General features: G+C 37.4%; 1 protein-coding gene and 4 non-coding genes across 7 annotated transcripts in view; 3 read left to right on the plus strand and 2 right to left on the minus strand.

Moving 5' to 3' along the window:
- Positions 1 to 24,469, plus strand: part of LOC131678837 (mitogen-activated protein kinase 1) — a 301,065-nt gene that overhangs the window by 41,900 nt on the left and 234,696 nt on the right. The window lies entirely within an intron of this gene.
- On the minus strand, positions 4,800 to 4,872 carry Trnav-aac (transfer RNA valine (anticodon AAC)). Its single transcript has one exon. It is a non-coding gene; the product is annotated as a tRNA-Val (tRNA).
- Positions 6,082 to 6,153, plus strand: Trnah-gug (transfer RNA histidin (anticodon GUG)). The gene has a single exon. It is a non-coding gene; the product is annotated as a tRNA-His (tRNA).
- On the minus strand, positions 15,874 to 15,946 carry Trnav-aac (transfer RNA valine (anticodon AAC)). Its single transcript has one exon. It is a non-coding gene; the product is annotated as a tRNA-Val (tRNA).
- Positions 16,298 to 16,369, plus strand: Trnah-gug (transfer RNA histidin (anticodon GUG)). Its single transcript has one exon. It is a non-coding gene; the product is annotated as a tRNA-His (tRNA).

A 24,469-nucleotide genomic window follows, 5' to 3' on the forward strand; every position in this document is an offset into this window, starting at 1 on the left:
AAGTCGTATGTCTGCCTGTGTATGCGTCTGAATATTTGTGACAGATGGGTCAGAGAATGGATGCAGAACTGGCGTATAGAATGGAAAAGTGGGTATTCCTTTCTAGGATTCGTTTTTCCGGTGTTCAATTCAATTGGATACATTAAGGTGCGATAAATTTACCGACGCATACCATAGCATGAACAAATTCTTACTTAATGCAATTGTCGGTAATGGTAAACACACATCACATCCTGCAATTTAGGCGAATTCAAGTAGTTTGACTGCCTGTGTGCTTTTCATCTACTTGATTAGTCCTGTATACCAAAAATAATATCAGTCAATACAATACAATCAATGCACTTCTAATTAATCCATTTGCATCTGTTTTTTTCTTTATTCGGCATGTTATGTTTCTTTTTACTACTATATTTTAAATTAGATTTATACACACATTAACACAATTCATTGCACACCCATACGTAGAAGCGCTCGTGGCCTTCTCGATAACACAATGCTGGTCATAAAGGTCTCTACTCTCGGTTCTAGCAGCCTAGCCTGGTGCCTTCAGTTTTACCAATAAAAAAATAACGCTCATATTTTCTTGACAACACGATCCATGACAACTCTTGTGATATGGGGGAGCTCTGTTCTAGTATCTGAACCGTACACTGAAAATTAAGCATCAGAGTCACGGTTCGCACAATAATTCAAGAAACCCACGCGAACATGCGAATTACGTCACGATTTTAAAATCGAATTTACGCTCGCGAAGTTACTTACACACTGGCAAAAGCGATAAACACATTAACATTTAAACGCTTCGTCCACGCATAACCACGCCCGCGATCTCGCAAATATTAAAGCACCCCGGTGATTAAACGAACGTTTTAGTGCTTATAAACTCGTAAACGCGCTCTCAAAACATGTGTCCGCGCGTTCATGAATCAGTCACGTCTGAAAGTTCCCACTCTTGGACCTAGTAGTCTAGGCCCATGCTGTTAGTTGAACCAATAAAAAATTATGTTCACGTCGACTAAACAATGCGTCCCATGGCGACATGACCGGGAATCTTAGTGATGTGAGGAATCTCTTTTCTAGCCTTCAGCACGTTAACATACAAACGCTTAAAATCGTCGCGATCATGCACGCACTTCAAAGTCCGCAAACATGAAAACATCCCAAATATTATGTGAGTGTTTTAGTACTAATAAACTTGTAGACGCAGTCTCAAGCGGGAACTTACAAACGCCCATATTCGCACGATAATGAATCGGTCACGTCCGGAAATCTCTAACTTCTGTCTGTTCTGTCAAACGCGGCCTCAAGAGTGAACCTATAAACCTATAAAAGCGATAATGAATCGGTTTCGTCCACAAGTCACTACTCTCGGCCCTAGCAGCCTAGGTCCAATGCCTTCTGATTTTGGGGTGGGCGTAGCGTAGTTGGTAAATCGATTGCTTTGTACGCAGCGCACCTGGGTTCGAGTCCCGATCCCGCACATAGGGTTAGAAATTTTTCATAAGAGATTTTTCTAACCCGAAGAGGCGAATGACCTTAAGGCAAAAACCTCTATAATCGAAATATAAAAAAATGCCTTCTGGTGGACCAAACCAAAAAAAAATGACGCTCATACCACTAGAAAACACGTTCCATGGTCACATGACCGGTAACTCTAGTGATATGGAAGAACTCACTCTATTCTAGCATCTGAAACATACACCGAAAATTGAGTATCAGCTTCACGGTACGCGCACGATAACCCAAGATCACCCGCTAATATGCGTATGGGAACACGGTTACAAAATTCAAATATTCACGCGAACTTACATAAACGCAAGCACACACGACATACAAACGCCCATGCGATCTAACGCGCTAACGTACAAACGCTCGAGCATTTCGCGATGTTATGCGCGATGGTGATGTCGCTACATCTGCACATTTTCGAACCGTACAATGAATGTCACCTTCAAAATCACGACACGCTGCATTTGGCCTTAAGCAGTGTTTTAGTGGATAACATTTCCTGCCTCGCCTGCAATTGTAGTGAATAATTCTGAGGGAGAGCCTCCAACTCCAGTAGGGTGACTCTCAAAAAGAAAATCGACAACGAAATCAACATTTATCAAAATAATTTTTTCAATTACGTGAAAACGAAATTGGAAAGTAGCAACTTTCCATCTCAAATGCATTTTAATGGACATGTAGGAAATAACAGTACCGAAATTTGCAATTTATTTGGAAAATTCTTTCAAGAATTCCCAGAAATATGGATATCATCCTTTTTAGTGCCTATTTTTAAATCAGGCGTTAAATCGGACATGCGCAAAACTATCGAGTAAAAATCCATTTTCTTGTGTATTTTTTTAAATATCATGTAACGCCATCTACATAGGTTATAGAGTATAAGTCTCTTTGATGCATGTATTAAAAATGTCAAAACAATCAACTTTGCCGAAAAACACTTCTTTTTGCTGGCACACATATGAGCGTAAAAATGGGACTCCGATCCTCCATAAGAATCACATAGAAAGTTCTCACTAGCATGATGACCGTACAATTCGTACTTGCTACTCCGCAATCAACCAGAACAAACAAAATTGCACGGATAATCAACGAATAGAGCCTGGGAGTAGCTATCCATTCTCAATGTGCACGTTTCGAGAGTTCTATAGTGTGAAATACCAATAACGGTGCCGGCCACGTTCTCGGGGTCATCGGGGAAGGAAAGGAATGTTAGTGTATCAAACGTTATTAAGGAGACCGTGTATACCTCTGCATTTCCACGGGATCAAGGATCAGTGATACGATCAATGCAAGTCTGTTATTATGTGTTTATTGTGTTTATTGCACTATGGCACTTATTGTACCTTTTCTTATTTTTATTCGAAAGCCAGGAAAATTTTGCATAGAAAGAGGTATAAATGCCTTTCAGTTAAGTGAATTTAGTATTCTTTTAGAAGCTAATTAGTTTAAAATTAGTGTTATTATTTACATTTTCGTTATTTTCTTAAAATAGTAAATAAGAAACATGGAATTAATGCATCATGGAATTAACGCACACATGGAATTAATGCATCTCAGCAAGTTCTACAGTTTTTTCTTTGGCTCCATTAAAGTATCTCTTTTAGTTTTGAAGCTAGATCATTTTTATCACCTCGTTTGATGTGCAAAAACAACGATTTCGAATCCACTACATTTGTGATGAGGTCATGCTGTGTTAACTATTAAATTGCAGCGAAATGAAAAGCGATAGGGATAAAGTGTCAAATAACAAGTTGTAGAGAATATTAAGGGGCACCAAATGAACAATAGTGATTATAAATTTAGTTGATTAATAATTAGAATAATTACAAAACTCTCCAAAAAACGCTAATTTTGAGTTATTTTACTAGTAAAAAGTCATTTAGTACACTTAACTAAAAGATATCTGTACATACATCGAAAGGAAATTTTCTCAACTTTCCAATGAAGCCCTGGTAATAACGATATAAAGCATATTTTTTAGATTAAAGTCTTTCAAGCACTTGCAGGTCGATTACAGGAAAAAATTGGAAGTGAAATTACAAGAAAACGAGGAGAGATAGGAATATCATGTTGAAGAACAAATTATAAATCGTCCTCAAACCCATCTTTTGAATAATAGATATTGCTATAATCATAATTCATTATTTTGAGAGAATTAACAAAAACCTCATTAAAAGCACCAACTTTGAACTACTTTATAACTAAAAGGTAATTAAAACTACTTAACTGAAAGATATGAGAACGCGATTCGATAGAAAATTTTCTTACCTTTCCAATGGAACTAAAAGATTTAAAATACGAGGTATACTTTTCGAGTTAGAAGTATTTTAAGATAAATAAGTTTTTTACACAAAAAGTTCAATAACTCTGTAACGGTTGAGATTTAATGATATGTGTAGAACGATTTTTTTCTCCAAATATGACAGTCAATCACCCCTCGAGAGATTCTTAATCATGAACCAAACACCCTGTATAGTCTATGATATGCGCGCGGTTTTTATACTAATTACTAGAACAGGATAGGACATTTGTTTTTGCCATCAAATCAAATAACATTAAAAATTACATACGACAAATATATGCAATTCTGAACATAATAAAATGAAGCCTTCTTAGTTGTTTGCAAAAAATTGAGGCAGCTAAAAATTAGTTGCTTCAATTGATGAATCACCCAATATAAATAGGTGACGCGGACGAAAATAGCTGACCACCGCCAAACCAGCTGACCATCGAACAGCTTAAAATGAATAATTCGTACATAGCCAAGAACTTCCATATATGGTGACGTTCAATATTAAAATTCGGCTGAACAATACCACTTTGTAAGAATTGGGTATAAATATTTATTTTTCTGTTTTTTATACTGAAGGTTTTTTATCCGACTTTCACAGAGGAGACCAGTCCGATTTTTATGCCTAAAGTTTTTTTTCCGATTTTTACATTCTTGTCTACTTGAACCGGATTTTACGTAGCATGTTCCGATTATCGGTTGCTCACATTAAACTAAATGTAATTGGCGAAATCAGTTACAAAACCAGATATTTTGATAAAACTACCATAAAACAGTAATAAAACCAGTAAACATTTGGAATTTGGTAGGGAATCAACTTTTACCTGAATTAGTTGGGTTAAACAAACGCTTAACAAGTAACGGCTTCGAGTGGCGAACCGAGAATTGAAGTTACGTGATGTATACTTCCAGCGTGATTTTGGAAGATATGTGATATCGTGATAAATAAAAAAAAATATAGAAAAAACGAACGGGTTTTTTGCTTGCTAAAATATTACCTTGTTTCCGCCCGGGATCGAACCGGGGGCCTTCCGCGTGTTAGGCGGATGTGATAACCACTACACCACGGAAACGGTTGATAAACATTGGTTGCTTCGTTCCACCAACCATGGCCACACAGACGCTGATTACGTTACGAATTAACATTGAAACTAAAGCAAGCACTCTTTATAGATAGGAAACAGTTTTCAAAAGCTTTCAACTCGGCGTACAACGACACTCGTTCCTTCCTCGGAATAGACGGAAAACAAACTGCTTTTTTCCTGCTTTCTAAGAAAAACGATCAGGAGTTTGCCTTTGAAGATTCTAGCCACTATTGCCACCCACCCCCGTCATTTGTATCGGTCCAGGGCACTTAAAAATAGTAGCGGGAAGTTGAATTTGTGACTTGCTCTGTTCTTGTTAGTCTTGATTCATACACTTGTACGATAAGTACTGTTTTCTCTGTCTGTATGATTAATTAGCTAACTTTTCAGCTGTTCAAAAGCTTCCAGCACTGTTCTACCTCGAACGCAACGAAGCTTGTCAAAAAACATTCCACGATATTCCAGGAACTACATTGTGACACCGGCTTGCTTAGTTCACGAATAAATACCAAAAAATGTAATTGGAAAAGTTTATCTGCTAAATTTAATTACATTTCCTGGCTGCTGTTTGGGATCTGCGTAGACAGAAGCAATTAATGTGGGATGAAAAACTATAGCTCCTCTCTGGTGCTGGAAACAACAACTTGTTGGCAACAGTATAGACATCTGCATTTGTCTGGATATCTTTTCATTGAAGAATTTCTTATCCTTTTGTTAAACCATAATTGATCAACAGGTCGAACCAAAGCCGGTGTTTATTTTTAGCCGTTAGTTATAAAAAATAAGAAAGCTTACTCTGCAACTGCTCGGCACGCCTCAGCGAACTGAGCTTCATTGTAGGAAATTGCTTCGTCGGCTAAAAGCGAAAGTAATTTAAGCCCACGTCAATTTTCTGCGGCGCTTTCGAACTGGGATTTTGATTCGATCAGGTGTAGCAAAGGTAAAGCGAAATGAAAGACAGTGTAGCTCGACTCGTTATAATTAAAAGCGAATTGTTTTATATCTAGATTTTAAATCTGATTAAATATTGCCTAGAAAAATTAAATTGTAGGTTTTTTGTCCTTTCAGGTTCTTCAGATTACTGCTTTGAGAGAGTTAACTGTAAATGCACAATATAAATTTCTTTTTCTCGAAATTATCGACGGGGTGTCTGCAGAATATGTTCAGTTTGAAGCCATTGCTTCAACACTCCCGATAGCCGTGATCGTCTAGTGGTTAGGACCCTACGTTGTGGCCGTAGTAACCCAGGTTCGAATCCTGGTCACGGCAGTGTTTCGATAGCTTTGAAACATTGTCACGGAGGGAGTTTTTTTTTATTTTCTAAACACATTTTTCATGCATTGGGTTATTCCCTCCCATAGGCTTGAATGGATTGACGACATTGCAAACATCATCAATTAATATTACATGTATTAGGTTGAATAAATTTACTGCAATTATCAACAATCAATATTAAATTCATTATGGAATTTGCATTTCGATTTCGTCTCATCAGAATCAGACACTAACTTAGTGCATTGGCTTGTAAGCTAGACCAAGTTTCGATTTCATCAGCTTAATCAAAACTCCTTTTCTTGCGGAACTTCTCACAGGACTAGTGGTTTGTTCAGAAACAGTTTGGGGTTTTTTTTGAGCTAGCGTTAATCCGGCGCTAGCCTAGTCACTAAGTTACTGTCGGATTCTGATGAAACACAAATTCCATAATTAATTTAGTTATTGGTTTTGTGCTCTTCACAATTTTCTCCTGAAAATCAACTAGGAAAATTCACAATCTATTGAACATAATTGTAGCTCTTCATATTGAGCTTGTGCGACCACCCCTGGTTGCTACTCCGTTATTGATCGGGACTAGCTGAAGTTGTACAGAGAATCAATAGAAGATAATGTATGGGAATAACAAATCATCCTTCAATGTTTAACTTCTTGTAATTCCAAGTTGTTATTGACCAGTACCGGAGTCGGCCAGATCCGAACCTGGCTCGCAGCAAGGAAGGAAAGAATGTTAGTCCGACGCTTGTTTTTGTTGGAGGCTGCATATATACTATTTATTTATAATTAATACCAACAGACACAGTGTGGTCCTAGTGATAATTTTTTAATCTATTTAAAAGGTCAAATTGTAATCTGCTACGTGGAATGTGAAGATCAAACTCGGATGACACTCTGTTGAAGGTCCGCTGCAAACCAATGATGGCACCGTTAACTCCATAGTTAGTCCGGCGCACTAAGAAGCTCGGGGCAGTCAATTCGATCTTGCAAAATATCTGAAATCCTCATAGCACGGAATAGATCCCGCCGCACTTGCGATGTATCGAGTCCAATAAGCAAACCCCGGCTTTCGTAACTTGCCAGCTGGTGAGCCCGAGCAAATACTAATGGGTTCAAACAAAGCACAGCCCCTTGAAATGACCTTAAACGTGGTCCGTGCCAAAATTCTCAACCATCAAGACACCATAATATGGTCTGAATAACCCATAAATACACCAACATATGGTGTTTTATGTGGGATCTACCGGACCATGGTAATGGTATTTTCATGGGTAGAACCCATTTCAAACACCCTTGTCAAACCCCATGAGCATGGGGGTATTATGGGCTTTCCGTTTGCTCGAGAGGGTTGCTCCAAGGCAATCGACGAAGGGTAAACCGAACAAATCTGCGCTGTACTGTCTCAATTCAATGGACACCGTTGAGATAATGAGGGTTCGACACAACTGAACAATATTCCAGTCCACTGGAAAACAGACAGAGAAAGAATGACAGGAACGGTGAGGATGAAGAAACGGTGAAAATTCACCTTTTTATTGGAAACACCGAGAAAAGATATGTTCTCAAGCAGGTTCATAAAAATCATTAAGAAAGGAAAAAACTTAGACACACATCAAAAGAAAGGAATGTATAATATTCCAGTGTCGATCGAACGAGTGAGCAGTAGAGAGATTTCAAGCAGTAAATATCTGAAAAGTGCTTAGATATTCTCATTATGAACCCCAAACAGCGTAATGCCTTTGCGACAATATAGCTGATATGCTGTTTAAGGTTCAAGTTACCTTTTTTGAGCATGTGTTAGATTTGAACGCTAGGTAGTATGGGTAGGAAAAAGTGTGTTCAGCTTTGCCACCAGATTATTCATTTAAACCTTTTCAAAACTCTAAAGAAGAATATCAGCCGATTTATTAGATCACAACGATTAAAATCATACAAAATAACTGCTGATAAAACAATCGGTTTCGCTAAATGTTGCTTTTGAAAAAGTGGCTGTGATTTTTTGTCACACTACCACAGCGTGCAGTACGCAACACAAATGCGCAAAGAAAAAATCACAGCCACTTTTTCAAAAGCACCATTCAGCTAAGCCGATGGTTTTTCCAGCAGGTATTTTGCATGAACTGAATCGTGATGATCTAATAAATCGACTGATATTCTTCTTTTAGAGTTTTGAAAAGGTTTAAATGGATAATCTGGTGGCAAAGCTAACCACAATTTTTCTTACGCACACTACCAAACCTTGAGGTAACTTGAGCCTTAAACATCAGTTGTTCATCGAGAAAAACTCCGAGACCTTTGACACAATTCGCTCTGTCAATCGTGAATTCAGCTAGACAGTATTCGAATCGAATTGGCGTTTTTTTCCTCGAGAACGTAATGACCGTACATTTCTTGGGGTTTAGGGTCATTCGGTTGATCTCGCACCATTCCGCAAAGGTTACCAGTTGGCGTTGAAGGAAAGCTGCATCATCAGTATTCCAGATTCTAAACAAAAGTTGACGTCGTTGAAATACAGAAGAAAAATCAATGGACCGAGATGGCTGCCTTGCGGAATACCAGATGAAGCGAAGAACTCTTCGGATACACAATCACCTATCTTGACTGCTAGACGACGATCACTGAGATACGATTGCATTCAACGGATAATATTAGTACCAAAGCCAAGTCTGTCCAACTTTGCCACTGCAATAGTGTCATTAATCTTGTCAAAAGCAGCAGTAGATAACGTCGGTTTGAAGGTCGTCCGACTATTGAGCACAAGTGTCCCGGGAGGAGAAAAATGAATTGGGTTGGACTTCGCGCGCAATTCAAGATTTTGAGATTTATCTGGATGCCCGGCTACCAGGAGATTCATTAGGTGCCTAAAATATTATTCAGGAATATCATAATGGCGAATAACGAGAAAATGTCCGGAAGAATACTTATTCACTGTGCTATATTTCTCCTTAGTGGAGAAAAAAATCGGTAAAAACTATTTTTGTCATCACTAAAGAGAAAATTGTTTAAAACAACCCTTGCACGTAAAGGGCACATCTATAACAAAATAAGTTATGGAATTTGCGTTTCGACTTCGTCTCATCAGAATCCGACACTAACTTAGTGACAGGACTAAGCTAGCGTCGGATTGACACTAGCTCTAAAAACGGACAGCGCGGATATTCTAAAGCTCGAATAAACAAATGGGTACGAGGTTATACAAACGAATTTATGCACGCGACATTATATGTACGTGACTTTCGTCTACTCGATCAACATATAAAAGCTCGTGCGCTGCGCTATAATACATTCAGTCGCGATCATCCTCGCATATCAGTGTCCTATGTCTCGCAAAAACAAAAACGACCTAACAACTGGTATCTAAAACCCTACAATTATCTGATCATACTCTTTTTCGCAGTATTATAGGCTATATAGATATCATTGAATAATGTTTCGTGCCGAACATCACATCACATCGATGAAAGGGCATTGGATATACAGCGAAGTTGCACCGAGTGGTTCTAAACTGATAATCTACTAAATTTTAGCTTTGTTAAGTTTTAATGTGATCAGCTAGGAACTGACAACTGGAGAATGTAATATGCAGGGGAAATACGCATTGTTTGGTCAGAGTAGGATTATGACTGTAGCAATTGGGTGATTTCCGATTAAAAGATTCCCTAAAATGTGCGTGGGGGTGGTACAGAGAGTGCAATAAGCCAACATTTTAACACCATTATCCCAGATTTTCTTTGCAGAATATTTGACATTGAGCGAGTGACAATGATTCATCAGAAGCACCTCGCAAAAATGCGGTGCACAATCATAGCTCAAAGTCTACTGGACGTTTTGAAAATTTACACAGTTCTTCTTCACATTATTTCCCAAGTAAGAACGAGAGCTTTTAAGAAAGTTACCGTTAAATGAGCATAACTATTTTTTGTTTGATCTTTTTATAGTGAAAAGAATCAAATAAACTATCATTTTTCACTGAAACTACCCGAAAATATTGATTTTCCTAAGAGCTGCCGAGCTCCGACTGATCCTGTACAAAACTACCAAAATTGAAAGTCGTAGGGTAACGTGGGAAACTACACGTAACTCCGGAAGCGGAAGTCGAATCGAGATAAAATTTAATAGCAGATGGATGCAACACCTTCCATTTACGATTAACTTTGGTCAAATAGGTTCAGCAAACTCCGAGAAACCGAATTATTTAAAAAAAAAAAGCGTCCTCTTTCATATACGATGAGCAGAAATGACATGAACTGCATAATTGACAACCTGTGGATGCAAAACGACGCCTGCTTAGCCGTTTTTTGATATTTCCCACTCTACCCCAAAGAAAGTTTCTTATTTGATCCCGACACCACATATTGCAAAAATGCGAGCTTAATTTTTTTCCAATGCATTAATTTTTTTTCCAATTCGTTTGTTCGTTTGTATTATTAAAATTAAGACTATAAAGAATACTTTGAGTTCTACTTGCAATCGGTTTATTTAGATGAACAGTAAAAAAATCGGCGTGATGCCTTAAAAAAAGGGAGGAAGAAGTTGCGAAATCTCTTGAAAATTTTAATCGTACATCTTCTCTCTAAGAAGCAGTTTTTTAATTGATATACTTCCGTGATTAGATGGCTCTGATTGGTGCTGGTATTGTGGCCTTCGACTGGCATGGTCTATTCTGATTGGTGAGGAGACATGTATTACCGATGTAAGCATTGTTTCTTTTTTGTTAAAATGATGTTATCTGTAGCATTGTACTGTGAATACCCTTTGATTTACATCGCACATATAAAACTACCAGTTTAGATAACAAAATACCAAACGGAATGCTATATTTCTTTTTTGTGGAAAAATTTTTTGGAATTTTTTTTTTTCTCTTCTAAGCAGAAAATTGTTCTGATTATTATTTGAGCGTTAAGGGAACAAAATCTATAACTAAATTAGTAATAGAAATTTGTATTTCGACTTAGTCTCATCAGAATTGTACTTTAACTTAGTGACAGGACTAAGCTACCATCGGATTGACGAAAACACTATTTGTGTTTCTGAGCAAACCCCTAGTTCAGTGTTACTCTTCCCCTGCATCTAAACATATATTTTCGTGAACTATTTCACGAAACCTCGAATATCATTCATGAATTCTTTCAATCATCGTGAGCTAGTTCATGATTCCAAATATGTTAAGGGGGGGGGGGGGGGGGGGGAGGGTGGTTAAGGGTTTCAGTTTGAATAAAACTATTTTTGCGCATTTTTTTTAGAAATGCGTGGAGCGAATTGATCACAACTTTCGTACATTATAGTGTATCATTTCAATAACATTCTGTAATTTTTCTATGCAAAAATAACAACAATAAATTTTTGAAATAATTTGTTTGTTTTTATTCATAAAAAGTCGGTCGCGAAAAATTGAAATTTTTGTTTGAAATGAGTAAAAAAAACTCAAAATTGAAAATTTATCTCAAAAACTCGACGTAGGGGTTAGGTATCTTTTACATAGAATGTATATGCAAAGTTTGAAAGAACTCGGTTGAGTAGTTTTTGAATAGCAGATAATAACGCAAATCATGTTTCCCAGAGATATTCTACAAAAAACTTCGTTACCGAGTCATTTGTCGTTATTTTTGCATAGAAAAATTACAGAATGTTATTGAAATGATGCACTATAATGTACGAAAGTTGTGATCAATTCGCTCAACGAAAAGTTCTAAAAAAAATCGCAAAAATAGAGTTTTTTCAAGCTGAAACCCTTGACCCCCTCCCTCTTTATCAATATTCAACGATATGCTGAAATAGTTCATCAAATTTTATTCATGTAATAAAATAGTCACGACTTACCATTCGAGCTCGTGAAATAGTTCACAAGAGCGAAAAGTATTATTCGTGTATACGTGAACTGATTCAAGATTCCTAGCGACTGAACATTCGTGCTCGTGAAATAGTTCACGAAGTCATGAAAACTTATTCATGGACACGTGAACTGGTTCGTGATTCCTAGTATAATTTTCACGACTGACCATTCGTGCAAGTGAAATAGTTCACAAAATCATTAAATATTCATGGGTTTGCGGCAAAATTATGCTGATTCTTTCTAAGAAGTAACGCTACTGACGAGAAGAATCCTAAACAAAATAAAAATATGACTTAATTTATGTTACGTCATATGCACCTGTGCATAAATACAACGGTGTATCCCAATCTACTTCTTAGGAAGAATCAGCATTATTTTGCCGCATTGGCGTGCAAACTAAAAACAGTTTCGATTCCGTTTGGTCCTCGTCAGTAAAATCAGAACTTCTGTACAAACCGGGACATCAGTGTCGATCAGTCGTTTACTGTACACATTGACATAAGTTATGTGTCATTGTTTGGATCTAGTGTCTAGTTAGCGGCGCAGTCAGCTGTTTGCTTTTGACAAAGAGAATCCGAAACTCAAAAAATATATCACCTAATTGAGGTTAGGTTATATGCACCTGTGCATAAATACAGGGGTTTACCCTAATTTACTTCTTAGGAAGAATCAGCATTATCCGATTGTAATTAAACATGAGCAGAGGTGCTAATATTCAACAGGTTTGTTTGAACTTGAAGGAGAATCAAATCTCAAATCATCATAAATACTTCTGAATCAACTATTTTCTTCGACACATTCATGAAAGACGTGATTTGTGGAATTCCGGACCTCATACGCCCGCAAGTGGTTCCAAACAAATTTTTATAATAAATTCCCAGAAGTCGACTGTTCTAAGATGTTTTATATTGTCGGATGAAACCTCGAAGGGTCCACTGGCTTCGGTATTTTCAATCTAAAGTTCACCGCCTCCTACAAACTCAGTGACCCTGCTTCAGTTGACACCGCAGAACTAGCTGCTATTCAGTATACCCTTGGATTTTAACATTTAACATTAACACATTACCCGCAGACCATTACTTCATCATTTCGGATAGCCTCAGTTCCATTGACGTTATTCGCTCGATGAAACGTGAAAAGCACTCCACGTATTTTTTGGGAAAAATACGGGAGCTATTGAGTGCTTTATCTGACAAATTGGGTTTAGGTCCCTTCTCATTGCTCCATTCCGGGAAGTAAGCAGGCAGACTTCTTAGCTAAGATGGGTGCCCTAGAAGGTGACGTTTATGAAAGAACAATTTGCTTTAGCGAATTTTTCAGTATTACTCATCAGAGAATCCTCGAAAGATGGCAAACTTCGTGGAGCAGTGGGGAGCTAGGAAGGTGGCTGCATACGATAGTCCCTAAGGTATCGACGAAACCTTGGTTCAAGGGTATGGATGTGGGTAGTGACTTCATTCGTGTGATGTCCCGACTCATGGCAAACCATTTCACGCTGGATGCATATCTCCGGCGTATTGGGTCTCGTGGATAGTGGTATCTGCGCTTGTGGCGACGGCTATCACGACATAGAGCACATTTTCTGGGCGAAAACCGAGTACAGTTTCGCCACGTCTCAGCTAATGGATACCCTGCGGGCCCGAGGAAGATCAACCAACGTCCCAGTTCGAGTTGTACTGGCCAGCCGCGATCACCTCTATGTGCCCCTTGTATCTTCCTTAAAAACCAATAATATTGAAATTTAACTGCCCCTTTTATTTTTCGTATCATTCTTAGAAGTGCCCTCTTTCGCCTGTACAATGGTTTTGATGCGACTCCAAGGCGACACAAAACATCTCTGTCGAATGAGCCAACAAATGCGAGACCTACAGCACGAACATCACACGCGCAACTCGATGTGTTTCCGATCCACATCTGAGACGTACTACGAAATCGTCTGGACAAACCTCTACCGTCTTCAGGAAGACCACCCCACAGTGGTCGGAAACGCCAAAAACGTGAACGTGAACGAGTATTTTTACATGCAGTCTTCGGCAATATTATGTAGTTTTGATACCTACACATTTGTCTTGAACATAGTTTGCATGAAAAGTCACAATGAAAAAGTTGTATTAAAAAAGCTAGATTTTAGGGAATTGCCATAGAAAACGCCTTATAAATCGAAAACCTTTAGTCCTACAAGCTCAAGTTCTTCAACAAAATTCTTCACTATGAGCATTTCTAAAACTTTGTCGAAGACACCAACTTTCTACCTCGTCAGGATAAAAAGTTAATTTTTTTTGTTCGATCATAGTAAGCCATGCCTAATTTCAATTGTTATCAGATTGTGGGGAATATTCATCCGAACAATTCCTCCAAAGACACCCTGTGAATATATTTGATGGTTTGGCCTCTAGTGAATTAAGTTCACGTTTTTGGCGTTTCCAACCACTGTGCATCCTGGTCCCAGTACATAATTTTTTCTGATGAAGGCCACCCGAATCTGTAATCCATGTAATAAATCCCCCCCCCCCGCCATCTTTGTCCATTCTCGCCCCCATGACTCTTACACGAAAAAGTAGCACCCCTATACCCCTGAGGGAGGCTTTGAATTTGAAACTTGGTTGCGGTAGATTGAACTGAAAATTGGCATTTGAAAATGAAAATTCGCGCTACTGAATAAGAGTCACATTACTCCACGTACCAGATTTGAAAGTGAGTTCAAGAATAAAAGATCACGATAACGTGCATATAAATTACGAAAATCATGAACATAAATTGCACTACACGTGACTATAATATCAAAAATCGTGTCTATGTTCCTGAAATCATGACCACAAATCATTCTACTTGTCACTAAATTATCACGATAACACGAATAGAAATTACGGAAATCGTGAATAAGATCCTGAAATCGTGAACATAAGTCACACTACTCTGCCAGAAAAATCCAACACGAAAATCGTGAATGAAATATCAACAAAATGTGAATGTAAATTATCGTCGTGACTAAGGCTCTGAAATCATGAGCATAAATTATAGTACTCGTGACTAAAAAAATCAAAAATCGTGTCTGGAATCCCGAAATCGTAAACGCCAATCATTCTTCTTGTGAATAAATTATCAGGACAACGTGAACAGAAATTACGGAAATTACACGACTAAGATCCTGAAATCATGACTTACATTAAGTCACACTACTCTGCTTGAAAAATCTAAAACGAAACTCGTGAATTAAATATCACGAAAACGTAAATATAAATTACGAGTATCGTCCTGACTTCGATAGTAAACTCACTAATAAACAACGCTCTTTATTGCCCTTCACTTCCTTCCTATTTAAACATGTTAAAAATTTCAAATTGTATCCTGCATACTATTCTTGTGTGCACTTAAAATGTCCAAAACTATTGAAACTTCAAGAAATTCTCCCTAAAACATTTAACGCAAAGTGTTCCGCGATATACAACGATGAATTATCGAAGTAAACATCAGACTTCGCGATGACGATACATCTTCGTTAGCGAGTAACACCGATGATTAATCATCGAAAATATATTGCTATAACAACACTACATTGATCATCGGGGGAATAAAGATTAAGATTGGAGGGAAGAATTCTCTAGCCTAGTATTATTGAAAAGGAGAGCCTCCACTCAATCACCAGCTACTTCGCACAGATGGAAAAGGCGTGTTCCAAACAAAATCTATGTTCTTGTTTATCTGCTAATAATTAGATTAATAAGCGTTAATGTTAATTAAATTGGCATCCATTGCACCCCTGACCTGACCGTTGTCAGGTGTGCGGTATGCGCTGATTGTTTAACATACGTAAAACAACAACGTAAAATAAATTACTCCGTCGTTACCAATGTCATTTTTCGGGTTCATAACCAAAAAAAGTATCATGTTTCCGCCCGGGATCGAACCGGGGGCCTTCCGCGTGTTAGGCGGATGTGATAACCACTACACCACGGAAACATCTGTTGTTAGCACCCTCGTTGCAGGCAGGCTGTTATTGCACCGATTGGGCTTCTCATCCATCATGATTCGATTGCTATTAATAGCGTATGTTGTCCGCAACCACACCCATTCGTGTGTTGTCGTTCAGGTAGTTGCTCAGCGGACCCCGGCGATTGCTTTCGGTAAAAGCAGTTGAACCAGTTTTGCTGTATGCCAATCGTATCGGAAATAATTGGTGAAAGTCACGCTCTGCAACCGGCACTGCATTATAAAGGTTTGATTTTGATTTTGCGAGCTATTTTAAGCGAGTTAAACACGTTGTTGCTTTATATGATCGCATTGGTTGTGAGGTCTCCATCACCCCCAACAGCCGTGATCGTCTAGTGGTTAGGACCCTACGTTGTGGCCGTAGTAACCCAGGTTCGAATCCTGGTCACGGCAATGTTCCGAGAATCGGAACATTGTCACGGTGGGGGTTTTTTGTCACTTTGCTTAACAAACGTCCAGTCTATATTAGCATAATTAATTGTTTTTTTTTTCTTTTTTCAGGTAAGTACCGGGAATTCCACTATAATCATCGGCATTCCATTAGTTAAACGTTTCATTAACACACGCCCACTGACTACATCTGTTAAAACCAGCCAAAATAAAACGTTCCGGCCAAATAAGCGGTAAGCCAACGAATAGAAGAACCATAAAAGGTCAATTTAGACACCTATCGGATTGCGCTAAAATTGCTACAATCTATAGGTATTTACTTTGAGCTTATTGGAGCCGCCTGCCTGTGTTGGGCGAAACGCAGTCCTCTAACAATTGCCCTCGTCATTTATTGCCAAACTTCGACGAACGATCGGTTTCCAATATTGACAGCTTATGGAAAATGATGTGCAAACAAATTCCAACGAAATAGAATAAAGCTGACACTGACAGTGACTGAGTTTCGGTACCGTAGGTCGGGTTGGTCTTTCGAAATTCTCACACACTCACTTCGTGAAGCATTTTCATTCTTCAAACAGTAACAGTGGACGGATGTGTCTTTGGATGGGCGGCTGGAAAATAATTCCCGGACTAGAAGAGGTGCTCAATTTCAATCGGTTTCCAGGCCTAATACATTCGGGTCAGTTCCCAAGGACAATCTGACATACCAACATACCGTGAACTGCACCCGGTTTCAGTTGGCAAATATCGGATGTCGAATGCACACCTTTCAACGATGGCAATTGATTAAACTTCCAATTGAATTCTTCTTGCAGCGCCTGTGTCAACCCAAGACAACCTCTTAGTGGCGTCTGTGTTTCGATTTTTTCCGACCCCCGGGCTCCGGTTCGGATGACCGAACGATGTTGGTTTGTGACGATGGCGTCAGCGTTTTCCAACTGTGCTGCTTTTAGGCGACATTAAGACGTTGGCATCGGACCGCAAACGATTGAATGTAATTGGATTTAGTTCTTCGATTAGATGATGATGGCGATGATGATGAGCTTTGATGTTCAGGAAATGTGTTTTTTTAATTATTTGTTTGGTTGGTACCAAGTACTATTCTCCAGCCAATTCTGTGACCAATTTGCTTTACAGTTAAAAAAAGGAATGAATAGGGTTCACTCAAACTTTGATAACTTTTTCCGAGGCCCGAAGCAAGCTTAGCGAACCAAACTAATTTATTGGGTTAAAAAAGGAACGCCTAAAGAAATTGCTTACCTTAGAAAATACTGAATATACAAATTGACTTCAACTTGCCATAGAATCAAGTTAATTAAAGACAGCCATTCCAATTACACTAGTTTACAGTAAATTGCATCTTGAACATGTTTATATGATTTTCGTAATGACTCGCTGAAATCGAAAATACGGTCGACATTTTATTTGAATGAAGCAGTTTTTTAAATATCATCGATAAACCAATTTTCGTAGTTAAAAAAAATGTATTTTCATTTTATCACCAATATTTCCAGTTGAACTTTATTGATTTTTACAAATCTCATTTCGATTTGTCGGTGATTAGATTACCCGTCGATTCGTGTAATATTTTTGGTCACAGTTAAAGTATGATCCCTATTCAAACATTTATAGGAAAAAAATTGCCATTTTTTGCAAAAATTTTGATTTTGTTTCTGCATAGCCTAGAATCACTCGTAGAAAATTGTCGCCGGTAAATCACGATGAGCTATGTTCTTTCAACGACCATGCGGTAGACTTAGGTGGTACGCCCATCTCCTACCAGCAGAAGGCGAAGGATTCTTCACATTTCCTTTCGATCATGTCCATAGGAGCCTGCCTAGTCCTCGTTTTTCGTTCTAAGTTTATAACTGACTCTCTCTAGAATACCTATCCGTGTTTCAAGTTCATTGCTTTTGTTTCTCTTAAATTTGCAAAAAAAATCAAAGCATAGTAACACATAAAGGTATTCAAAATATGTTGCTCACTGTGACGTCACTTTTATAAAAAGTCGATATAGAAATTGTCGCGTTGGGATAGCATGTTGTCAATGGCTGCAATTTTAGTTCTACAAACCAAAAAATATGAATCTTATCGTTGACGTAGTTCCAAATATGACACAATTTAGCAAAACGTTATTTTCGAAATATAAGCGTGTTCCGTTTAATTTTACACGAAAGATAGACTTTCCATGCCCAGTGCCATAAAATTAAATTTGTGAACATTTAAAACAAACACCACATGTGGAGTAAAATGATGTGATTTACGAAATTCAATGTTATGTAAAATTAAGGTCAGGGTCAGGAGACGTCAATTTACACGATTTTTTTCTAGGTGTGTAGTTCTGCGGTCGTTATGAAAATTTTAATTAACGCTATTAAGGATATGTACTTCAAAATACGCAATATTTTTTTCGATTTTTTGGACCAGCACAATATGTATAAGGGAAATTCCGCTTATTTAAAAGGGCGTTTTTTTTACTTTACCTTTGATTTGATTTTCGAAATTTCTGGCAATGATGTGTCCCATGCTAATTTGATCGATATAATGTCCAAAGAGTTAATTCATTTCATGGATTTATTCGTTTATTTTATCCATTTTAAATATATGACTAATTTTAAATATATGATCATGTCACTTTATTTCATTAAGCATTCTTTTTATTTCTTTTATCTATTTTATTCATTTCATTCTTTGGATTAATTCTGATTAGTTTATCAATTTCGTGCATTTTATTTATATCATTCAAATTATTTTATTTACTGTTTCCATTTTATGCATTTTATTCTTTTCTTCCTATGCAACATATATTTTTTCCCAAAGGAAAAAGGCGTGTGGCTCGTACGATTTATTTAGTTTTTTTTCTTTTTATATAATCTGACTAGTTTTATCAGTCACTCATTTTATTCATTTCATCAAAATTATTAATTTGAAACAAGTTAAATTATTCTATTAATTTTATAACTGTTTTATTATCTCTTAGTTTTTCATTTTGATCGTTGTATTCATTTTATTGTTCTTTATTTATTTTATCAATTTCATTTATTTTGTTTATTTTATTGATTTAATTGGTTTTATAATTTTACCCGTGGGGTAATGTGGGGCAAATCTGACCGTGTGGGTAAACCAGAACCCCTCTGCTACCGAAAATTGGAAGCATTACGCAAACTTTTATCAGTGTTGTCGTGTAGAGCATCGAAAATAATCATAGTGGTAAACGACAATAAGTGTGCTTTTACAATTTTGGATTTGATTTTTGTGCATAATTGACTGCAGGATGTTCCTTTTTGTTAAAGTGATTGCATAAAAACGACATTTAATTAGCAAGGGACTGGAAGGTGCAGTATATTTCAAATATTAAGAGCCATAGTACTCAAGGACGAGCAAGGATTTGAAGTAAGAAAGTTTAGAAAAGCGTGGAGTAGAGTCAATGAACAAGCTTAGAGTTTCCCGGCTACTTAACTCTTTGTCTTCTGCATCGCAGGAGTCAGGATCTTTTGGCATTAAATGCGAATCACCTGAGTGGAAGTTTTCCCTGACTTAACTTTTTGTCGATTCCGACAGCATAAGTCATTAAAAAAGTGACTTTACGCTTGTCCGGACATGCCGCAGACTCAGGTGGGTCGCATTTAATGCCGAAAGATGCTGACTCCTGCGTTGCAGAAGACAAAGAGTTAAGTAGCCGGGAAACTCTAAGCTTGTTAATTGACCCTACTCCACGCTTTTCTAAACTTTCTTACTTCAAATCCTTGCTTTTCCTTGAGTACTATGGCTCTTAATATTTAAAAAATACTTCACCTTCCAGTCCCTTGCTAATTAAAAGTCGTTACAATATAAAAAAAGGAAAAAGATTGATTCACTCTAAGTCGTTAATAAAAAAGAAAAAAAAACTAATGAATGATCTAACAGTGATAGGTGGTTTCATCGCAATTCAACGAATACGAAAACAACACCGAAGATTGACCTTCGACTAATTTGTATTCAGTCAATTAGCATACGGTCACAACATATTCAGCTTCTCGGCCTTACGGAATTCTGCTAAATGCCCATTCAGTCAAATGACATTCAACTAAACGGCATTTGGTCGAATGATTTTTGGCCGATAAACCAGCGATCGGAAGCAGACCGTATAACGCTCAGGGGTATCAGTCAAGACTGAAAATACTCCGCCACGGAAAAGGATCTCCGCACGCACTGGAAAATGGCGAACAGAGAATTCGATGGGCACAGATGGGATATTCATAAATGACGTAGACCGAAATCTGTCATTTTTTTATTCCCTCTCTCCTCGTAGACTTCAGTAGACTTTTTTGTGTTAACAGGGGCGTAGCTAGGGGTGTACGGCGAAGAGTCTCTCCCTCAAACCATCATTCCATGCAACCCTCATACCTCCCCACCCCTGTTCACTCAACCTCATCATCTTTATACCACCACTCTATCACCAGGCCTTCCCAATTGAGGTGGGAAGCGGTTCGTTTGTGGGGTTTTCACCTCTTTTCACACACCCTCCCCCGCATGACAAAATCAGTTAACTCTTACGTCCCCAACCCCCATTTCAATGAAAATGTTAAATTTAAAAAAAAATAGTTCTCAGCCGTGTTCCAACCAACTTTGATGCGTTTTTTTGGAAACGATCACAAAATTTGTCCAGTTTTTGAAACCGAGGTCGCCTTACCGGAACTGATCGTAGTTCAGTCTTGCGATGCACAAAACGTTACGATTTTGTAAAACAAACGCATTGACCAACATTCTGAGGGTTTTTGGTCGAATTGGACACAACCCGGGGTATTTCGGGAACCTGGTTCCTCGGGAAAAGAGGACTGGTTTGAAGACCGCTATGAAGGTTTTCTTGTTTTTGGAAAGAGGGGTAACCACAGTACTCCCAACAATATATCCGGAGTTCAATGAAATAAGGATTGGGGACGTAAGAGTTAACAGGAAGATAACATTAAACTAATGCTGATTAGGCTAATCAAGTACGATATGTTTCTGTTTCAAGTGTTTCACCGTCGACACGCAGCTCATCAAGTTCTTGGCTGACGAGCCATTGTGTATAGGTGTAAAGTGTACTACGTATGTAATAGACATTTCCACAATTATATTGAGCATATATTGAACATTGAAAGGTACAATTGCACCACTAGGTGAATAAACACAGATTTTTTGAGTAATAAAGACAAAAACAAACATCGCTCAAATATGCTTTTCACGTTGGTTTTGTTTGTCTACGATTGCTCCAATCACTCATTACTAATTCAAGGGAATTTAAAATTAAAATATTGTTCTTCGAAATACAATACTCGTATTTTAAATATTACAAGTTACTCATAACTTTGACCAATCCAATTCTTTCAAAAAATGTATAGTTTTACATTTCTTACAAAATACATGTATAGAATTCGTACAAACTTTGAAAGTTTTTTTTCGAGGCCCGAAGGGCCGAGTCTCATATACCAATCGACTCAGTTCGACAAATTGGGGCAATGTCTGAATGTGTGTGTGTCTGTATTTCTGTACACTTATGTCAAGTAATTATCTCAATACTGGCTGAACCGATCTTGATCAGTTTATTCATTTCATGCCTTTAACTTTTTTACTGTTTTCATATTATGCATTTTATCCATTTTTTCCGTTTCATACATTTTATTCAGTTTCTTCATTTTAATATTCTTACTGTTTTTTATTCATTCCTTTTAATCATTTCATGCAAATTAATTATTTGTTACAAATTAATTTATTGCATTAATCTTATTATAATTCATTTTACTGTTTAATTTTTCTCCTTTTTATTCAATTCATCAATTCTGTCTCTTTTTTATATTCTTTCTATTCATTTTATTAGTTTTGTACATATTATTTATTTAATTTGTCCATTTTGTTCTTTTCATTTTTAATATCATTTAATTTATCGATTTCATCCGTTTAATTCATCTTATTGGTTGTTTTTATTTTACTCATTTCATCCATTTTATTCGTTGTATTCACTTTACTCATTTTATCAATTGCAATCATTTGATGTATTTTTGTTTGTTTTATTTATTCTATTCAATTCGTCAATTTAGTTCATTTTATTATTTTTATTAATTTTTTTTCCTTTTTTTATTAACGACTAAGAGTCAGTTAATTTTCACTTTTTTATGTTCTTAACGACATTCATTTAGCAAGGGTCTGGAAAGTGAAGTAAATTTTTCAATATTAAGAGCCATAGCACTCAAGGGAGAGCAATGAGTTGAAGGAAGAAAGTTTAGAAAAGCGTGGAAAGGGGTCATATGGGCAAGCTTAGAGTTTACCGGCGATTTAACCTTTTGTCTGCTACCGCAGGAGTCAGGATCTTATGGCATTGGAAAAGCGAATCGCCTGAGAAGGCGGAATGTCCGGACGAGCGTAAAGTAACTGTTACTTCATGCTGTCGGAACCGACAAAAAGCTAAGTCACGGTAAACTTTTACACTAAGTTTTTTACGACGTTGAAACTCATTGAATGAGCTAGTTTTTGCCCTTACTAATTGCCTGCCGAGGTGTTTTATTTAATCGGCATTTTGTGTTTGCATCAACAGTTGTGGCATATGGTCACTGTGTGCTGATTGAACACGGCGTCGACAGCTTTTACCCAAAGCTGCTGGATCCCCCTATCATGCTACATTTTTTTCCTTTTTTATTAACGACTAAGAGTGAGTCAATTTTCCTTTTTTTATGTTTCTAGCGAAATTCAATTAGCAAGGTACTGGAAAGTGAATTTTATTTTTATAATTTATTCATAGTGTTTATGTTATTAATTTTATTTAAATTTGCTATGGAATTTTCGTTTCGACTTCGTCTCATCAGAATCCGACACTAACTTAGTGACAGGAACGGAGACACAATTTCTGTTTCTGAGCAAGCCCCTAGTTAAGCACGATGTCCCGCAAGTAAAGAAGCTCATTTTAAGCTGATAAGAACTAATGCAATCCAGGGGACGGGCAGAGCGTAGTTGGTAAATCGATTGTCTTGTACGCAGCTCACCTGTATGTATATTTAGCCAGGCATAAAACCATTATTTCCAAAACGTGCCAGATTTATAACCTTTGTAACGAGTGCTTGTTTGTCAAAATCAGTGCAAAAGTATAATCACACGAACTCGCAAAAAAAAGAACTGTAGATCAGTTTTATTTGGCGAGCTCGTGCGATTATATACTATAAATAATTTTATTAATTTAATTTATTTCATTCATTTGCAATAATTCAAATAATTAATTAAATTTATTTAACCTTCCGGCAGTCGCACTAGTGCACTGAGTACACGCTGCACAGAGGAGTAAGTGGGGTCAAATCCTGGCCAACACTATTTATTGCGGCTATTGCTATTATTATTAAGACATAAGACATTAAGACATCTATGCCGGCGTCGGCGGTAAAACATGATGATGAGTTATGTTCTACCATAGACCATGCGGTAGACTTTGGTGAAACTCCTACTCTGCAGAAGGCAAAAAATTCTTCACATTTCCTTTCGATCATGCCCATATGAGCCTGCCTAGTTCTAGTTTTCCGTTTTAAGTTTAAAACTGATTCGCTCTAGAATACCTATCCGCCTTTCAATTTCATTGCTTTCGTTTCTCTTAGTCTCAAATTTGCCGAAAATAGCCAACAAAATCGATACAGTAAACTATGATTTAATAGCTGGTTCGTACAATATAACATTATGGACATGTCTTTTATTCTTATTACACTTGGTAAGTATATATAAGAGCACCTTTTTGCATTTATCGCGGTATCGGTTTGAATCGGAGTTTTCTATGTGATCGCACTCCACAACCCGTAACTCCGTAGCCGGAAGTCGCATGGAGATGAAATTTAATATCAGTTTCCGGGGACGCAACACCTTTCATTTGAGACTAAGTTGATCAAATCGGTCTAGCCATTTTCGAGAAACCAATATAACCGTTTGGATGCTTCCGGATCCATCGATGGTGGTTAGTGTGGCCAAAGAGACTTTGAATGACTGTTGGTGACCTAGATCTACAAATTCAACAGTTGTGTTTACATTTTGGAAAAAAATTCACCTTTTTACATTCATCGCAGAATTCGTTAGAATCGGGATTTGCTGCATGATCGTACGTATCAGCCT

This window comes from Topomyia yanbarensis, chromosome 2 (assembly GCF_030247195.1).
Source record: "Topomyia yanbarensis strain Yona2022 chromosome 2, ASM3024719v1, whole genome shotgun sequence".
Taxonomy (NCBI): Eukaryota; Metazoa; Arthropoda; class Insecta; order Diptera; family Culicidae; genus Topomyia; species Topomyia yanbarensis.